Here is a 14,770-nt window from a genome sequence, read left to right on the forward strand (position 1 = left end):
TATTTTTATAGCATGAATGCTGTGATTTCCCGTCATCATATACTTTTTATTATTTACTAGAAATGGATAGCTTCTGGACTTATTGGCAGGCAAAGAAAGCATTGTGAAAGCTGATCTCTGTTCCTGCTAACTAGCCAGTTGGTAGTAATCACTTAATAGGAATGGAAAAGTACAAATTTTATTTGCTGCAGCAAAGTGGTAATTTCTTCAGATATGCGAGACTGCTTGTTTGTCCTTATTGTGACGTTAACTAAGACTGGCACTCAAGCTGCTCCAAGCCCTGACTTTCTGTTCCATATCTCTTAGAACAGCCTGTCCCAAACTGCACATGGGAAATGTTCCAAAAGTGTGTTTGAAAATCAGTTTAGGACTCCAATCACTTTTTCCACAGAAACAATGTAATACGAGAGTGAAAGGCAAGTTAACCAGCTGGCCCCCCAAAGCCTGGTCAGCCCACGGTGCAGCTGAAATAGGGCAGGCAGCAGCGCTCTCGCTCTCGTAAACAGGTTCTGTCTCTCTGCCTGCACCCAGGAGTCCGACTGCTCTCCACAGAGCAGCAGCTAGTGGCCTTTCTGAAGCCTAAACCTCATTGCCTGACTCAGTGCTTCAAACTCTACCGCACAACCCCGTCTCAAGTCAAATCTCAATTTTATTCTTGAAATATTTCTTTAATGTATTTCTTTATCCCCACTGCACTGATCTTAATCAGGCTCTGACCCATTCTTACCCAGACTGCAGTTCTCCCTTGTTATCCAGGGACATCCCCTTCCCAGGGTGCCACCACACTGCTGCCCAACTCTGGAGCGCGCCATGTAGCTCCTTTCAGCCCTTTCATAACCCACTTTTATGTCTGCCTTGCGAGAGAGAGAGAGAGAGAGAGAGAGAGAGGATGAGAATATGCTCCCATCTGTTGGCTCACTCCCCAAACCTCCGTAATGGCCAGGACTGGGCTGGCTGAAGTCTGGAGCTGGAGACTGAGTCCAGCTCACCCATCTGGGTGACAGAGTCGCATGTTACTTAGAGCTATGGCGTCTGCTTCCCCGGGGTCTACATTAGCAGGAAGCTGGGGTCAGGAGCTGGCGGTGAGCCTTGCACACAGGCACTCCAGTGTGGGGTGTGGATGTTCTAAGCAGTGTGCTAACCTCCAGGCCAGATGCCCGACCTGATAACATACTTTTAAGCCTCATTTGCTTCTGCACCAACTCACATACTTATGCACATACTGTTGTTTCTACTTGAAATTTTTTTTCTTTTTGTTTACTTGAAATTTCTTGAGAAATTTCTGATCAAAGCCCACAATTATTAGTCTAGGAAATCTTCCCCCACCAATTGGAAAGAGGAAGTAACTCACTTCTCAATGCTCCCGTAGCATTTCTATCATTGCCTATGCACTAGGCCCAGTAGACAATCAATGGGAATCTAAAAACGACTGCTTTCCACCTCCTGCTCTCATGCACTCTCTCTGGACAGGAACAGAAATCAATGATTACAAGCCATCGTGAGGAACTCTTTCTATAAGTCCGTCTAGGGTGCAGAAGGCTCAAGGATGTGGGAGTGAAGAGCTTTCCCCTAAGGAAGGAAGCTGGAAGTGATTCCGGGAGCGCTGTATTCGGGCTGACACGTGAAGGATGACTGGGGCTCTATGGAGTGTTCCAAAGGGGAACGGGCAGGACAAGCAGAAAGACTACTATTTGCAAATACATAAAAGGCATGGGAAGGGTTGGTGTGTTTGGAGAATTGCAAGCAATTGCTTAGGGCTGCGGGGCAAGGCAAGGTGTGTGTGATGAAGCAGTGAGAGCCAGGCAAGGCCCTGGCAGCCCAGGTGAGAAGTTTCCAGTATTATTTCTTTTCTTTTCTTTCTTTCTTTCTTTCTTTCTTTCTTTCTTTCTTTCTTTCTTTCTTTCTTTCTTTCTTTCTTTCTTTCTTTCTTTCTTTCTTTCTTTTTTTTTTTGACAGGCAGAGTGGACAGTGAGAGAGAGAGAGAGAGAGAGAGAAATGGTCTAGTATTATTTCTTTAATGACTTCTGAAATAGTTTTTGTTACCTCTAAGTGATAAAATCTCAGAAAACACAGGTAAAACTAAAAGCTAAATCTAATAAAATTTGCAAACTTCTTACTTCTATACATTTGTTTATATTTTAATACCGAAAAAAACCAACATACACAAGAAAATGGGTCATTATATTTCCCCTTTAATTTTATGTTTCTGTATGGGTTAAGCATTTAAAAAATAGGTTCATATACTTTTCTAATTTAAAGAATATATGTTTTGTTAATTAAAAAAAAAAGAGGCCTAAATATGGAAGGTTGAAGAATGATTCTCTCATTAACTTTGATTCCCTCTGAGATTTACTGCATAGTAGATTAGTTAATTGCAAACCTCCTAGCAATGTTTCACTCCATTATAGATTACTTGGGAAAAACAAATTTGATTTTTCCCTTTGGAACAATGAGTGGTTTATTTTAAAGTAGGTGAAAGGTAAAGTGAAGGGGGGCGCGGAATCAGCTTCACAGATGTATAGTTTAAAGTTTGCCAAGTACTTAGTGAAGGGTTAGACCAACTTCAAACGGCTGGAAAGTGTAATGTAACATGAGCCCCTGAAGGTCTTGTTTCTCTTTCAGCGCTTGCTCCGGGTCCCCTGGGAGGCGTCAGCAGAGAGCGCAGAGCCTCAGAGATCACATCCCTGGTGGGGAGCACATGAACAAAAGGGGACAGACAGAAACGCACTGAAATGCGTGTGCTCGGTGTGTTTGCCCACATGTAACAGCGTAACCGCTCATCCTCCGACAAGAGTCTCCTATTCCCCCACGAACCCAGGTCCATGCTCTCAGTTATGATGTTGCTCGCTTCCAGCAAGGACCCCAAGGCGCGGACAGTGTACAGAGCTGCCATTCCTTGTAGGTGGAACACTCACTTGTCTACTTCATGTACCTTATAAAAGGCAGGCTATATAAATATTGGGGATATAAAAGTTGATATTCCACAGGAATTGCCAGCTGCAGAGCAAGCGCCTCTTCCTTTGTGCGGTGGGATTCGCAGCTCCGCTTGGGAGAGTGTCTTGGCTTGAAGGTTGTCCTCGAAGCATTCCAGTTCGGCACTGTTTCTTCCAAAATAGGTCTGTGTGTCAGTGTTTCCAAAGTGCAGACAATTCTATTCTTATTTTGTGACTCTTCTTGGAGGATGCTCTTTGTCCCAGGCTGCGTCGGACTCAGGATAGCGGACAACCCGGGCTGGAGCCTTTGCCTGGGATCATGTGGGTTCCGTCACGGGCGAGCCGTGCGTGTTTCACCTGGTGACGGGCCATTTGTGCATCTCTGCGGGTAAAGTAGGTGGCTTCCCGCGGGGTGTAATTTCTGGAGCTGAAGTTTCCCTGAGGTTCCTGGAAGAAATGCTTTGATTACCGGCTGGGTTCCTGAGGATCAATGTGCCAGATACCAAACTTCTGCATTCCCTCTGTTGGAATACAAACGAAGTCAACTGGGGGTAGCTTTCGGCACAGCTTTGCCTACGACCAGGCTGAATGCAAGTGCTCCCATTTTGACAGAGGAGGTAACACATACATTCAAGAATTCATGGAGTGCCTTCTGGAGAAAGCATGATAGATTTTTTTTTAATTATGGAGGAAAATAAAAACCAATACCAGAGAAAATAAGCTCCAGTTTTTCCAAAATGTACTTAGAAAATGGACTTTAACTCTGCATTTATATTCCATCAAGAAGTCATTGTAACAGAGGGTGGAGATTGAAACAGGCCACGGCAGAGGGTGCTTCTGGAGTGTATGGGGAGGCTGCTCTTCAGAGGGGTGCTGTGGCCCCGGCCGCAGCTCTGCCCCGCTGGCCTTGGATGGGGAGATTTGCACTGTTAGGGGAATCTCCCAACAGCAGAGGCAGCCAGGCTTCCTCCAGGCCTGCCTCGCTGCCGCTTCTGGATCTAGGAAAGATCGTATCACACCCTTGCCAGAGACTGCGGCAGGATGTCACATAGGCTCCCAAGTGACAGAGTGACAGAGACCTTATCTGCACCGTGAAGCAGCAACCTTTGTTCCAAGCCCGCGGCTTGCCCTCCTGCCTCCTGACTCAGCACCGCCACCCTCTGGGACTCTCAGGTCAGTCACGTGGCCCTTTGTTTGCGTGGCTCCAGCTGGACCGGTATGACCCGGCAGGTTCGCAGATTTGTATGCCTCTGCCACCCCTACCCCCTTTAATCTGTTGTAGAGGCCAAGGGCGCTTCCCCTCCCCACCTCCAGGGTTCAATAATGGAGTCAATGAAATAAGCTGATGGTAGACAGATGAATAGGAAGACAAAAAGCATCCCAATACTCTTATTAATGTGCCTAAACATGGGAGCCGTGAGTATCCGTATGCGACTCAAAGAAGTGCTAGACGGGTGAAGTTTCCACAGAGGTGAGCAACACGACAGAGTGTGGGCTTCTGGGGGAAGGGAGATGGCGCAAGCTGCAGAGGTTGAGAGGAGGAGATGTAGAAGGAGCAAGAGCTGTGGTGTTGTGCAAGTGAGTTTCCCAGGTGCCGGCCCCCTGTGGCCATGAGATAGAAAAGCCTGTGTGCATCCTGGGTGCCTGACCCCATCACCAGCGTTGATTTCCTCTATGCACATAAATGTCTTTCACAAAACGCAGGCAGAGTCATTCCTGAGCCTGCAAACGTCCTCAGTCCCTCTCACTTGCCCACTCACCACGTGCAGAAGAACTCTGCGGGAGGTGGGGAGTTTTACTCTCCTACGGAGTAATGCCAGTTCACTTTATTTATTTATTTTTTAGATAGGCAGAGTTAGACAGTGAGAGAGACAGACAGAGAGAAAGGTCTTCCTTCCATTGGTTCACCCCCCCAAATGGCTGCTACGGCTGGCGCGCTGTGCCGATCTGAAGCCAGGAGCCAGGTGCTTCCTCCTGGTCTCCCATGCAGGTGCAGGGCTCAAGGACTTGGGCCATCCTCCACTGTCTTCCTGGGCCACAGCAGAGAGCTGGACTGGAAGAGGAGCAACCAGGACAGAACTGGTACCCCAACCAGGACTAGAACCCGGGGTGCTGGCGCCGCAGGCGGAGGATTAGCCTAGTGAGCTGCAGCACCGGCCATTAGTTTACTTTAGCAGACTCAATTATCAAAACTTAAGGGAGAAACTTTTTTTTTTAAATTTTTTATTATTATTTTTTTTTACAGGCAGAGTGGACAGTGAGAGAGAGAGAGACGGAAAGAAAGGTCTTCCTTTTTGCCGTTGGTTCACCCTCCAATGGCCGCCGCACCGCACTGATCCGATGGCTTGAACCTATCTAAGGGGCTATGTCTAAAATAGTATCATTTTAATGATTTTTTTTTTTTTTGGCTAAAGAATCTTTCATCTTCCTCAAATACTATGTGACTATGATTGTGCAGACATTGTGAGGGTGGGGTCAGATTACCAGTGCTGTGGTGTTTTTTTTTTTTTTTTTAAAGATTTTATTTATTTGAAAAGCAGAGTTATGGGGGGAGAAAGAGAGAGATCTTCCATGTGTTGGTTCATTCCCCAGATGGCCTCAACGGCCAGGGCTGGGCCAAACTGAAGCCTCCAGGAGCCTGGAGCTTCATCTGGGTGTCCCATGTGGGTTCAGGTGCCCAAGCAGTTGGGCCATCTTCTGTTGCTTTCCCAGGTGCATTAGCAGGGAGCTGGATTGGAAGTGGAACAGCCAGGATTCAAACTGGCACCCATATGGGATGCTGGCATCACAGGTGGTGACTTTTATCTGCTATACCACAACACCGGTCCCAACCAGTGCTGTGATTTTAAGCAGTATTTAAAAAGTATACCAAGAAAAGAATAGGATACATGTACATCTATGGACAGCAGAGGCTGGCAACAGTCTGCAGATCAAATCCAGTTGACTGCCTGTTTTTGTATGGCTTGCAAGACTGGCTTTTCCATTTTCAAATGGCTGGAAAAGAAACATTTCAGGACATGGGGACATTGCATTAAATTCAACTTTTGGGGGCAGGCATTGTGATGCCATGGATTAAGTTGCCACTTGGAATGCCCACATTCCAAATTATCCTGAGAGTGTGGAATCAAGTTCTGCCTCCACTTCGGATCCAGCATCCTGTTGACGGGTCTAGGAGGCAGCAGATGATGACCCTAGTACTCAAGTCCCTGTGCCACCCACTGGGAGGCCTGGATGAAATTTCTGGCTCCTGGCTTTGGCCTGACCAAGTTCCAGCTGTGATGGCCATTTGGGGAGTACCCCAGCTAATGTAAGATTGCTTTCTTGTTTTAAAAGATTTACTTATTTATTTGAAAGTCAGAGTTACAGAGAGGCTCAGGCAGAGAGAGAAAGAGAGAGAGGTCTTCCATCCACTGTTTCACTCCTCAAATGGCCACAATGGCTGGAGCTGGGCTGATCCAAAGCCAAGAGCTTCTTCCAGGTCTCCCACGTGGGTGCAGGGCCCAAGGACTTGGGACATCTTCTACTGCCTTCCCAGGCACATTAGCAAAGAGCTGGATCAGAAGTGGAACAGCTGGGACTTGAACTGGCACCATATGAGATGCTAGTACTGCAGGCGGCAGCTTTACCCACTGTGCCACAGCGCAGGCCCCTGTAAGATCTCTTTCTATCTCTCCCCCTCTCTCTCTGTCACTCTGCCTTTCAAATAAATAAATAAACAAATGTTTTTTTTTAAAAAAAGGCACAGGGACCAGCGTTGTGTCTGCGGTGGGTTAAGCCATTGCCTGGAATGCCAGCATCTTGTAAAAGTGCTGGTTTGAGTCCTTACTGCTCCACTTCCCATCCAGCTTCCTGCTGATGCGCCTGGGAAGGCAGTGGAAGATGTCTCATGTTGGAGTAGCTGGGTTCAATTCCTGTCTCTGCCTCCTGACTCCAGCTTCCTGCTAATGTAGACCCTGGGATGTGGCTGTGATGGGTCCACTAGTTGGGTCCCTTTAGCCCACATGGGAGACCTGGATTGAGTTCCCATCTCATGGCCCTGGCCCAATCCAAGCTATTGTGGGAATTTGGAGGAATGAACCAGTAAATGGGCACTTTCTTGGTTTCTGTCTCTGAAAAAAAAAAAGTCCAGTGCTGATAGAGAAATTGTACAGCCACGAGGAACCCAAGCTGTTTTCATCCTCCGTTCTATACACCTTACAGTCTAATTTCCAGTCTCAGGCATTTGCTGGCTGTGGGAGCTTCAGCTGTGCTATATCTCTTGTTGCTGGCAGGAGGAAAATTTTGGTTTCCTCAAGAGTCCTCCAGATGACTTCTTTTTGTCTCTCATCGACCTTCCCTGGCCTGGGATGTATAGTGTTTAGGATGAGCCTAAATCCCTATGAGGAAGTCAACATGAGACTACATACAAATCACAAAACTTTTTGGAAGTTTATCATATGCAAATGGAATACATTTTTTGGCCTTTTTATACGTGTTTATATGTAATTTCACATACTTGTTATAAGCAGTCAGAATTGACTGAGTTAATCCTGAGGATTAAATTTGGGGAAAATTAGATGTTGCATTTAGAAGCATCATCTACACTGTGAGAAAAAATGTTAGGACACTTGGTGGACACAGGACTGGGCATTTAGCCTACCGGATGCCTGCATACACATGTGTCGCTCCCCGTCTTCGTGGAGGAACGACACGGGACCCTGCGCTGTTCTTTCGTCTGCTCGGCCCTCCCCGGGTTTGCTGCTGGTTCTTCCCGGGTTGGCTACCGTCCCTTCCACCTCCGTGGAAGGGCGGTTCCCCCTAGCCACTTTCCCCACTTCCGCAGGAGAGTGGCACACCGCCGGCTGGCTCTCTCGGGGGCTGCACAGGTGTTCCTTCAGATAGATGTTCCTGGTGCATGTTGTCTCTCTCCTCCTTTATAGTCCTCTTCCACCAATCCCAACTCTGCTACCCACACGCTGAGTACGCTGCCCTCCTCCAATCTAGGAGCAGGTCCTGCTGTTTATTGGTTGAACTGGAGGCAGCTGTGTAGAAGCTGTTTCCTCCTCTCCCAGCGCCATATTGTGGGAGAGCAGATGCATAGAATAAGTCTTAATTCCAGTAACTTAGTCTAGTCCGAGTTGCTCCCAGTTGCTTCCCACACACATGGGAGTTGGTTTGATTCCCAGTTCTGATTCTTGATTCTAGCTTCCTGCCCATGCAGACCCAGATAGATAGCAATGATAGCTGAAGAAACTGGGTTCCTGTCACTCATATAGGGGCTTGGATTACATTCCCAGATCTCAGCTTGGGCTTCAGCCCCAACTGTTGCAGATATTTGGTGAATGAGCCAGCGGATGGGAGCTCTGTCTCTCAAATCAATTTTTTTTTTTAAATGAAAAACAAAAGTCATTGTTTCTCATAGTGTCCATTTCACTTCATCAGGTTTCCTTTTAGGTGCTCGGTTAGTTGTCACCGATCAGGTAGAACATATGATATTTGTCCCTTTGGGACTGGCTTAATTCACTCAGCATGATGTTTTCCAGATTCCTGTCATTTGTTGCAAATTAAAGGATTTCATTTTTTTTTACTGCAGTATAGTATCCTATAGAGTACATATCCCATAATTTCTTTATCCAGAAATTATGTTGATGGGCATTTAGGTTGATTCCATGTCTTAGATATTGTGAACTGAGCTGAATAAATGAGCACCCAAAAGGAAACCTGTTGAAGTGAAATGGACACTATGAGAAACAGTGACTTGATCAGCCCTTGTCCTGACTGTCGAGGAACAACTTACTACTTTATTCCTTTTAGTATTTTTTGTTCTACTTAATACTATTGGTTGAACTCTTTAATTAGCACACAATTATTCTTAGATGTTTAAATTTAACTGAAAAGTGATCCCTGTTAAATATGAGTGGGAATAAGAGAGGGAGAAGATGTACAGTTCGGCACATGCTCAATTGGACTTGCCCTGAATGGTAGAGTTAGAAACGTGCCAGGGGATTCCAATTCAATCCCATCAAGATGGCATGTACCAATGCCATCTCACTAGTCAAAGTGATCAGTTTCAGTTCATAATTGATCATAATGATAGGATTAAGAGTCAAAGGGATCACATAAACAAGACTAGTGTCTGCTAATACTAACTGATAGAATTAAAATGGAGAGAATGATCCAGCATGGGAAGTGGGATACACAGCAGATTCATAGAAGGGCAGATGTCCTAAACAGCACTCTGGCCTCAGAATCAGCCCTTAAGGCATTCGGATCTGGCTAAAAAGCCCATGAGAGTATTTCACGCATGGAAAGCTAAGACACTCTGTTTAAAACAAAACAAAACAAAACAAAACAAAACAAAAAATATATATATAAATGAATGATCTCTGCGAGTGAGATCCCAGTGGAAAGAATGGGCCATCAAAGAAGGAGGTACCTTTCTCTGAAGGGAGGAGAGAACTTCCACTTTGACTATGACCTGTCTAAATAAGATTGGAGCTGGCAAACTCAAAATGCTTCCATAGCCTTGGCAACTCATGACAAGAGCCTTGGGTGATTACTGACACCATAAATAAGAGTGTCAATTGTTAAGTCAACTAAAAGAGTCACTGTGCACTTACTCCCTATGTAGGACCTCTGTCCTTAATGTGTTGTACTATGTGAATTAATGGTATAACTAGTACTCAAACAGTACTTTGTGTTTCTGTGTGGGTGCAAACTGTTGAAATCTTTACTTAGTATATACTAAACTGATCTTCTGTATATAGAGATAATTGAAAATGAATCTTGATGTGAATGGAATGGGAGAGGGAGTGGGAGATGGGAGGGTTGTGGGTGGGAGGGAATTTATTAGAGGGGGGAGCCAATGTAATCCAAAAGTTGTACTTTGGAAATTTATATTTATTAAATAAAAGTTTAAAAAATCACTAATGCAATTTTGTTGCTTACTCAGATATCCATTTTCTATAAATATTTTATATTTTCAGTCTATTCTTTATTTCTCTGAAGTTATGTGTTCCTTACTGCTACAACTAAAATAAATCAAATTAAATTAAAAAATTAAAAAAATAAAAAAACCGAAACAAAAAAATTAAAAACAGAAAACAGTTACACGCATATAACAGGTGCCTTTTGAGTCCCATGCCCTGCTCAAAACCATCCCTCCCTTTCTGGGAACTACCAACATCTGGGCCAAGCCTACAGGCCTGCCCAGAGGCCATAGGTAATTGGCCAAGGATGAACTATGCTCCGGGCCTATCAGATCTCTTTGCAAAAGAATCTGGGATTTAGAAGTACAGATTGAGAGAGGGGATTACTGGAACTGAGGCTGTTGGTGCAGATGTCTGGTCCTGCTTCCTGCTTGCTCCAAGGGAAACCCAGATCCTTCAGTTGATTTGTGCTTTGGGATTTGTTGAGGCTGGCATGAGTCATTTTCTGCAACTCTTGGTAAGATACAGACAGGTGCTTGCTTTGGTAGCACATACGCTAAAGTTGGAATGATATGGAGAAGATAAGCATGGTCCCTGTGTAAGGATGACTTGCAAATTCCTGCCACTTTCCATATTTTTCATGTTTTCTGTACTATGTGGAAGATACGTGTGTGTGTGTGTGTGTGTGTGTGTGGTCCACATGAATCTAGAGCAGTGATTACTGGAGGCTAGGAAGAGTGGAGTTGGGAGGATTTGATAACAGGTATGTAAACACAGTTGGGTGAAGGTCATGTGTTCTGGTATTCTCTGGTCGAGTAGCTAAAGCCTGTGGTCCAGGAAGTAGAAGGTTTAGTTGCCTGGTGTAGTTGGTCTGTGCTGTGTTTAGCAGTTGAAATATTGCACCCTACCCCATAAAGTGTGCAAGGAGGCTGGGTGTTGTGCAATGGGATAAGCCACAGTTTGAGATGCCTGCATCTTGTTCAGAGTGCCTGCGTTTGAGTCGTTCTGCCTCCATTCTGATCCAAATTCTTGCTACTGCCTAGCCTGGGAGGCAGCAGATGACAGCTCGAGTGCTTGGGTTCCTGTCACCCAACTACTAAAGATAAAGTTTTATAACATTTGAGGTTTTAGGCATATTTTGAAAGGCTGAAACTAATAATATACTGAAACTTATAATGATATGTAAGTTATAATGAAGAATCAAGATTTGATCACCAAATACATTTTTTGGTATTCATGTTGGTGGGAAAAAAATTATAGTCAGCACTCCGCATCTGTTGGTTCAACAAACTGTGAGTTGAAAACCACAGGGTTGAATGTTATGGTGTAGTGGGTTAAGCCACTGTTTGGGATACTCACATCCCATATCAAAATGCCTCGGATCAAGTCCCACTTCTGCTTCTCATCCAGCTTCCTGCTAATGAGCACCCCAGGAGGCAGCAGGTGATGGATCAAGCACCTGGGTCCTTGATACCCATGAGGGAGACTCGGATGGAGTTCTTGGCTCTTGGTTTTAGCTTGCCCCAGCCCTGGTTGTTGTGAGCATCTGAGGAGTAAATGAGCAGCAGATGGAAGATTCTGTCTGTCTCTCCCTTTCTCTCTGTCATTCTGCCTTTGAAATACATAAATAAATAAGTAAAACTAACAAAACATTCTCAAAATTAAGCAAAGGTTAAATTTGTTGCATGCTGAGCACTACATGAAGTAGTTGCATCTCTAGTGAACATATATGGGCTTTTTGGGAGTGTCATAAATCCCTAAAAAATACAGCATAACAGCTATTTACATAGATTTATACTGTAGGAGATATTATAAGTAATTGAGATGATTTAGAATATTCTAGAGGATGCATGTAGGTTATATGTCAATACTATGCCATTTCTGTATAGGAAGGTGATTGAAAATGAAACTCGATGAAGGGCAGGATGGGAGAGGGAGTGGGAGAGGGGAGGGCTGAGGGAGGGAGGGAGGTTGGGGGCGGAGCCACAACAATACAAAAGTTGCACTTTGTAAATTGACATTTATTAAAAAAAAATACTATGCCATTTTATGAAAGGGACTTGAACATGTATGATATTCATGGAGTTTCTGTAATGAATCCCCCCACAGCTAGCGAGGATGACTGAAGTTTCAGGGTATAAAACCCAACACACAAAGAACAGTATACTAATTACAAATGACATCTATGTTCATATGCTTCCTATTTAAAAAAGGGATCCATTTAATTTTTCAGGTCTCAACACAGGTGATAAACAACGCAAACCTGATCTTAGAGCAGCCTTCCATCTTATGCATAAACAATAGCACATTACAATTTGCCGGTGGAGGGGGGATATTTGGCACAGCAGATGCCACTTGGGAGGCCTCCATCCCATGTTGCAGTGCCTGATTTGAGTCTAGGCTACTCTGCTTCTGATCCAGCTTCCTGCTAATGTGTACCCTGGGAGACAGAAGGTGACGGCTCAAGTCCTGGGGACCATGCTATTCACAAAAGAGACCTAAATGGTATTCTTGGATCTTGGCTTTGGACACTCTCAGCCCTGACTGTTGCAGGCATTTGGGGGAGTGGACCAGCAGATGGAAGATCTCTCTCTCAGTTTCTCAGACTTTCAAATAAAATGAAAAAGAAAGTGCCGGTGGGACCAAGTCTTCTTTTGAGAGTAGAACTTTAAATCTTGTTGTTTTGCACCCTGGCAAGGTAGAGCTAAAACAGCCAGACAGACGCAAATGAAGCAGACACAGAAACAGATTTTTGCTCAGGTCTAGGTGACCCTTTTACTCGCTAATCTTTGGCTTGAAAAATTGGTGGCCTAGAATATAAAAAACAGAATGGAAGCTGAACTAACCAGTTGTTAAAAATCTGTACCAAAAGGATGGCTGGACATTTTTTCGATTTTAAAGCCACCCTACATGTTTTTACCCTAAACATATATATTTAAAAATGTCTGCTACTGCATTTTGAATTATTCAAATTGTTTAACATAATGGCATATACTGGTAATAATTTTTGGTAGAATAGAATCAAAACAGTTTGTCAAATTGGAAGGTACTTTCCAAAAAAATGGAAAATTGAATTGAAAGATATTTTTACTTTGGTACAAAATTTTGTTGAAATCCATGCATACAGGTTTTCTTTTTTTTTAATTTATTTGACAGAGTTAGACCATGAGAGAGAGAGAGAGAAGGTCTTCCTTCCGTTGGTTCACACCCCTAATGGCCGCTACGGTTGGTGCTGCACTGATCCGAAGCCAGGAGCCGGGTACTTCCTCCTGGTCTCCCATGTGGGTGCAGGGCCCAAGCACTTGGGCCATCCTCCACTGCCCTCCTGGGCCACAGCAGAGAGCTGGCCTGGAAGAGGAGCAACTGGGACTAGAACCCGGGGCCCATATGGGATGCCGGCACTGCAGGTAGAGGATTAACCAAGTGAGCCACAGTGCCAGTCCCATGCATACAGAATTTTTAAAAGTTCATGGTAAGTGCATATTATGAAAAAACTATACATGGATTTCAAATTTGGTTTATGTCAAAATAAACATCTTTTAATTTTGTTTTCCACTAACTTTTAATTAGCTCATCTATCTTTTTTTTTTTTTTTTTGCCAGGCAGAGTTAGTGAGAGAGAGACAGAGAGAGTGAATTATAGACAGTGAGAGAGAGAGAGAGAGAAAGGTCTTCCTTCCGTTGGTTCACTCCCCTAATGGCCGCTACGGCTGGCGCTGCACCTATCCGAAGCCAGGAGCCAGGTGCTTCCTCCCGGTCTCCCATATGGGTGTAGGGCCCAAGCACTTGGGCCATCCTCCACTGCACTCCCGGGCCACAGCAGAGAGCTGGCCTGGAAGAGGAGCAACCGGGACTAGTACCCGGTGCCCCAACCAGGACTAGAACCCGGGGTGCCGGCGCTGCAGGTGGAGGATTAGCCTAGTGAGCCGCGGCGCCGATCCTAGCTCATATTTCTTTATGGTATATTAGAGAGTGGAGGGAGGGGAAGTCAAAGGGATCTGAGAAAATCCTGGCATGGGGAGAGATGAGGAATGGGAGAGCTCTTAACCTACTAGTGACCTTGAGAATGCATCTACAGTGATGTCATTGCTCAGGCTCAGACGCGACAATCAGGGCCACACAACTTCCCTAACAGTGTTTCCTTTCCAGGAACATTTTCATGCAAAGGTACAATTGCACTTTACTCTGTCAAAGGTATCTTCCAGCTTTTTAAAACGTGTTTGACCTTGAATGAAGCCTTCTATATAGATAAGACAAATGCTCAAATTAGCAGGTGATCAAGATCATGTGAAGTGTGTTTTTACATTGACTTCAGAAAAATCAGGCTGCGCGGACCCTTCCCTCCCTACCCAGCTTGGTTTGCGAGTGGAGACGGATGATACCGTACTTGCAGCTGGAGGGCATGAAAATGTTTCATGATCACATCACAAGGCTTTCTGGGGAGAACAGGGCGGCGCCCACGTAGGCTCAAGAAGGGCTCCAGAGAACAGGGAAAGGCTTGGTTTCTATTGTGATCAGGGGTGGGGTTCTCCTGGGGCCCCAGGCTCGAATGTCTTGTACTTCCTTTCAGTGCCAAAGGAGACGCACCCAGCGTTTCTTATCAACTTGCCCAGATGTGGGCAGGGAAAGTCGGGTGGACTGGAAAACCGTCACAGTCAAACATCAGAATCAGAGTCAGACTCTGTAATAAGAATAAAAGGCTTCTCAGAACCCCATGCTTATTAATGCTAAATGCTGACTTTGTAGTGTTTATGTGGTGTGCAACAGAAATAAGAAAACTTTTTTTGTAAAGATTTATTTATTTGATTTGGAAAGCAGAGTGAGAGAGAGTAAGAGATAGCAAGAGTGAGATCTTTCATTCACTAGTTCACTCCTCAAATATCCACAATGGCTGGGACTGGGCCAGGCTGAAAACAGGAGCCTGGAATTC

The 14,770-nt window shown here is 44.9% G+C and overlaps 1 protein-coding gene and 1 non-coding gene across 46 annotated transcripts in view; one reads left to right on the plus strand and one right to left on the minus strand.

Annotated features, from left to right (window-relative positions):
• LOC103349615 (uncharacterized) overlaps window positions 1-14,770 on the minus strand; it is a 163,104-nt gene that overhangs the window by 25,728 nt on the left and 122,606 nt on the right. For 12 of the 45 annotated variants that reach the window (XR_016234097.1, XR_016234083.1, XR_016234080.1 and 9 more), the window contains one exon: window positions 2,173-3,380. The exons of the other annotated variants lie outside the window; for them this stretch is intronic. The gene's annotated coding sequence lies outside the window, so the exon portion shown is untranslated. Of the gene's footprint in view, window positions 1-2,172; window positions 3,381-14,770 lie in introns of those variants that run through there. 45 annotated transcript variants of the gene reach the window in all.
• Window positions 10,374-10,480, plus strand: LOC127485012 (U6 spliceosomal RNA). Its single transcript, XR_007912224.2, has one exon. It is a non-coding gene; the product is annotated as a U6 spliceosomal RNA (small nuclear RNA).

This window comes from Oryctolagus cuniculus, chromosome 1 (assembly GCF_051225735.1).
Source record: "Oryctolagus cuniculus isolate XC-2025 breed Fujian yellow rabbit chromosome 1, ASM5122573v1, whole genome shotgun sequence".
In the NCBI taxonomy this organism is placed as follows: domain Eukaryota; kingdom Metazoa; phylum Chordata; class Mammalia; order Lagomorpha; family Leporidae; genus Oryctolagus; species Oryctolagus cuniculus.